Genomic DNA, 5,916 nt, shown 5'->3' on the forward strand with positions numbered 1-5,916 from the left:
CAACCAATTATCCGAACAACATCTGGGACGAGGATTCATTTTCTGAAGTGTTTTGTATCGACCCACCAGTCAGGAGTAAAACAGTAGAGATCTGTTCTTTCTTACTGTGAAATTAATTAGGGTGAAGATGCTCTCTGAAGTAACCAGTGAGATCTTGACCCCATTTTTGTTATGTAAATGAATAATGAGCTAATATGCATCTATACCAATAATTTAGAGGAAACTGAAAGAACAGTAGCACACATCTTTGATTGTAATGATCTGTGTGCGGCGTGGCTGCCATGCAAAAACACTTCCCCTGTGTGATTTGCTGTCTGGCACCACATATGGCGAATGTGCCAACATCAACATATGGTCCCCTCACAATTCATTAACATTATCATGTAAAAAAGGGTGATCCCACCATAAAACAAATTAAATGTAGCCCCTTACAGTACAGGTTGATCACACTGCTCTTTTCATTCATGTCTCTCTCTTTTTTTTTTTTTTTATGAAGTCTTGGGTAATTTAATGAAAGATGCTTCCAATACCGCTCTGACACACCCCCTTGGGTGTCTGCGTCTCCAGTTTGTAGCAACTGAAGGTTTACAAGCCACTCACCCCTTGTTTACAGTTACGCTGCACATTCAAATGAGCCGTTGTACATGTAAACAGCAGCTCCATGTGAATATTACAGTGCCCTTATTAATCAGTGCAGGCTGCAATTACATTATGTCCCAGGCATTAACATCCAGAGAGCAAGTGCTGCTTTTCTGTGACAACTCCACTCGCCCTCAGTGTTTCTTGGCTGTGTTATGGGCCTCATAATCTGATTCACAGCTTTTGTCACGCTGCCAAGAGGACGTTGCTCTAGCCAAGCTCTATAGGCCTTAATGAACGGAGTGCCAATGTTAAGCACACTAGAACAAGCTAGAGTGACGGAGTACAACTGCGCTGTCACTTGCAGCCATGTTATATCACAGTCTAAGATTTAACTGTTCACTGTTCACTCTCGAAGCTGCATCATGTCTCTGGGTACTGAGGAAAACCTCCAGCCGTCATTTATTTTGGCATAGTTGACATCCTCAGTGAGGTAAATCCTGTGTTTTGTGAGTTGCGGATGTGGCTTTGTCTTGGCATGAAGCACAAAATGGCTGCCTATGACGTTAGATCAAGGGCCCGAAGGATTGGATTCCAAGATGGTGCTGAGTGACAATAATAAATGGAGAGGCCATATTTTGATGGACAAATTCACAAGACCTCGAGGCAGGGGACGTCTAAAGAGGGAAATGGTGGGTTTTGGTCCACATCCAAGATCTAGGAACTAGAATGCTGGTCCTTTCACAAGTTCCTCGGAATCATCATTGGTATGCAGGAATGTGCCCCTAGGAGGCCATTCTGTGCAATTTTGGAGGGAAACGTATTTGCAACCGGTCGCTAAGATTGAGGATGTGTCCCTCTCCAGATCAGACTACCAGTGCCAAACAAAAGTGGACATCTCTCCAGACCCATCTATCTTTGTTAGTTTCATCCCAGTGTTACAGGCTGGTCTTTTTGTTCAGCAAGCAACGAAAAATGGATTCAGACACTTTAAGAGAAATGTTGTCCCGCCGAACGTTTCTTTCACAGTAAACATAGATCATGAGCAAAGATGTGTGTACATGTTGGTGTTGAACTGAACTGTGTTAAACAGAGATGTGTTTTGCGTTCTAAATTTTCAATATTTAGACAAAAAGATTGGTTTTAGTCTACTGTTTCCATGAGTTCAAATGTAATTTTTGTTGAACCTTCCCATTTTTTTAACCTAATAATATTAAAACTCTTTCACTGTTTTGGTTATACAGAATGTGCAATAAACTGATTTATTGTTGCCAAAAAATAAATCACCATCAGAGATTAATGAAACTGAAAAAGTGAACTGATATAAAACTTGTTCATAAAGTGAAGAGGGATAAGTTAATTAAACTTTTTTAAAAAGTGGATGCATACAACAAATACAGTCACACTTTTTTTACTTGGAAATTAGTCTGTTTTTGTTTCCAGCAGAAAGTGTTCATGATTTAGACATTTAAAAGGTATTTAAAGCAAAGCGACTTATGTGAAAATTAACATGATTGTACACATTTCTGTCCTATTAAAAAAAAAATTGCTGAATCTTTTTCATATAAAAATCTCCATTTCCTTTTATTTATTTTAATTAGTTCCAAAGGTAAGAAAATATTTTAGGGTTACAAAGTTTCCTCTTGTCCAAAATTATGAGTGGATTATACTGAATTTTAAACTTTTATTTAAAATCTAACCACTAACTTTTAACAATAAATCTAAAAATAGCAAAATATGATTTGTGTGACACTTCTTAAAACATGTTACAATTTACAAGAATATGAGGCAAGTCAGGTCAGGTGGATGATCACTACAGAAGAAAAATGATCTAGAAATATGACACATGGCTAAAAGTATTTTTACAAAGAAAATTGTACATGCATTGATTAAAAATAAACATTACAAATAAAAAGTACACGAGGTATAAAATAAGTAAAATATGATTTACAACTAAAAACCTATTAAAGGACCGAAATAATAAACGATTTTCTGTACATTAAATGTTGTGTTTATTATTTGACAATAAGTATGATGTTTATGATTTGTATTTATCAAACAGCTGCATGTAAGTCTGTGTGCAGGGTTCTACTTTTACAGCGTCATCTCATGGAAAAATAAAATACAGCAATGAAAGAAATATTTTTGGCCTTTTGTTGGTACCAGACATATATTATGACACCTGGTACCACTTTCAAAATAATGTATCTGTTATTAGAAAGTTTGTTTCTGCATAGATTGCATTTAATGTCTGTCTTACAAGATAGAAAAAGGTAGACTTCTCACACATGGCAGATGTTGAGTCTGTTTTAGGGCAAGTTTTAATGTTTTCTTTACTATAATCAAGTATGTTTTATTTGCTAAACCTAACCAAACAGACACCAAATATTGTAGTTTGGTTAGTAGAAAAGGTAAAAAGTAAAACAGCCAGGGAGAGAGTTCAGGATTACTGAACAAATCTCACATAACTTCACCATCAACACCCTCTCCAGCCTCTTAACTGAACTCAAATGTATAATTTTCATCATTATTCTCATGAAAATAACAAAATGGACCCCCAAAAGAGAAACTACTGGCTTCACATTAAAACAAAAATGTTAAAATATTGATTTGCTGCTTTACAACCCTTTGATTTTCTGTTCAGCAATTTCGAAAAGACTCTTATTATTGTTAGAATTCTTTTTATTATCATTATTGTGGCTATCATCTGCTGGTCACAAACCTTTAGGTGTGATTGACAGTATTTTCATCTAACAGAGGTGGAGATCCAATTTAAAGTTTTATTATTTGTACAGCCAGTGCTCCAGTCAAAACACCAAGCCTAAAATCCTCCTTCACCCCGGTGTACTTTCTTAGAGCTTATGGATTCATATAATGAAGAGGGAAAAATTCGAGCAGGAAAGGTTAGTAAAACCTGCAGCTCAGGCCTGATGAGTTTGAGGTTCGGATGCTTTTCTTGAGGGTGAAAGAGCTCTGTTGTGGAATGTCAAGTAGTTTGGCTCAGGAGGGTGACTGAAGCGGGAAGTGATTTGACTAATGTTTTCTCTTTCACAGAGCAACCCTCCTCCACGTCCTCTCCAACCACCAAAAACCTCCCCAGAAAACTTTACGGTGATGTCATTCATATGCAAAGCAGGCATGCTTTTAGTTGGTGTGCATGTGTCTGTGAGCTTGTTTTTATGTGTGTGTATGTGTGTGTGCGTGTGTTGCTTGAGTGGTTGATTCCATTACTTGAAGGACCATTACACTTGCCTGTCAAAAGCCAAAAGACCTGAGAAAAATTAGCAGATTAAATCACTCTGCACCTCTTCCTCCTCCCTTCCCCTGCAAGCTTCCAGGCTTCTGCTTGTTCTACGGATGTTTTGACAAAATCAAAACATACATTATATCTCCTGTGAAAGAAGCATAAGTATTTGATCAGGAACGGGACCTAATTCTGGCAACAAATATCCTAAAAATGACAAACAAATAAATACAATGCAATATGATACAATGATAATGGTGTCAGACACAATCAGGGCAGAGCTCCTGGGAACATGAGTAGCTGGAAGGCAAATCCTATAAACAGGGGCAACCAGGCAGATTGAAGCTAAACTGTGCTTTTACAGTCTTGTAAAATCAAGTCACACGGATATCAAAGGTTTTATAACAAATTTATTGATGCATCTGGGAAAAGTTTAAATGTTGTAGAGAGGTCAAAAGGTTTCAGGCTGGTTGATGTTTCTATGCGAATTCCAAAAGAAAAATAAAACCTAATTTCTGTAATCACATAAATTTCACAACAAACATAAGTCTCTACCAGAACTCTGATCCAAACTCCAGTAATTGTAATCAATTTTTTTTACAGGATGAATCCAGCAGAGCTTTTCTTCTGAAAAACAAAAGAATAAAGCACAGATCCCAGAATGTGGGAATGAAAACCCCTTGGGTCAGATTAGCATTCTGGGAAAACAAAATTCCCCACTGGGGCGTTTGCCTCAGACCAGATGGGTGTATCCCAAAAATCAGCCACACAGGGATAGAAGTGGCTGCAGAAGAAGAAGAAGAAGAGGAGGCACAGCCCCCCAGGGAAGATGGAGGAGAAAGTGTTGGAAAAGGAGGTGGAGGCTGTGAGAGAGAGGCGGGAAGAGTTAATGCCGACAGCTAAACAAAGGCCACCACCACGGCTGGGGGCAGAGAGGAGCACGGGAAAAGAGCGAAGGTTAAGGGGACCTCAAGGGGGTTCAAGTTCAAGGCGACTGTCAGTGTCTGCATTTTAATAGCTGAACCACACCTTCCAAGTGCTTATACTTCAATTTATAACAACAACCACTGCATCCCCATGACCGTTTACTTCCCAGCATTAAATCTAAAACCGCACACAAACTGGCCATTGTTTCTCTGTTGCCATATCATGGCCACATCGATGCAAAAGGTAAAACAGAGAAGAGGGGTGAGGTTTATGCCTCTCATTATAATGAGTGAAATACTGAACTCATGGCGGCCTCCCCGAGGGAGCTGCTGTCGGGGAGTTATGTGAAGTGGCTGTGGGTGGCATGATAGTTAAAAGACAGGAGATTATCAGTGACTTGGTTAAAATGTCTTTAAATTGATTTCAGACTGTTCAAAGACAGTCCTGACTGGATTCTGGGACAGATGGCATTTCAGATATCTAACACTCATTAGATGCTTCAGATGCAGAAAAGAGAAACTTCTGGGAATTCATTTTTCTTTGTTTTAGATAAAGTAATTTCTCCGAGGAAAGTTTGCATACGTACATAGTTCTGAAGAACCCAAACATTTAAAGAATAGTTGTTTTATATTTGTGTGAATGATTTATGAGTAATCAAAGTCTGTGTCCCAGTTTGAAAAACCAGAGAAGAATTCTTGTGAGGAAGTGAAGCTAAAACTCAATAACTATGTTAAATAGTTGTTATGGCTTGTCACTTTTGCAAGAGACAATTGATTTTATTGTCACTACTTTTTCAATTACACATATTTTCATACAACAGATCTTTCTGCCTTTAACCTTCCTGAAGCCCTCAAAAGAGAGACGAGGAGAGGTAGAGAAGGCATTGTAACTTTGGGTCAATTTGACCCGAAGGCCACAGGAGGGTTAAGCTGTGACTATTATTTTAACAGTAAAAAATTTAGACTATTACCCCACTGCACTTCAAAACCAGACTTTCCCTTCAAGCTATAAAGTTTTATTGTGTCGGATTTAGGAAGATCTATAAGCAGAAATAGAACATCACATCTTCAACTTGGTTTTTACTTTTCTATTTCTAATATTTTCTATTTCTAAAGTTGTCTAGAACAAATATACTTTACATTAACAGATAAAAATAATCAATCATA

This window comes from Kryptolebias marmoratus, linkage group LG16, assembly GCF_001649575.2.
Source record: "Kryptolebias marmoratus isolate JLee-2015 linkage group LG16, ASM164957v2, whole genome shotgun sequence".
Lineage (NCBI taxonomy): Eukaryota > Metazoa > Chordata > Actinopteri > Cyprinodontiformes > Rivulidae > Kryptolebias > Kryptolebias marmoratus.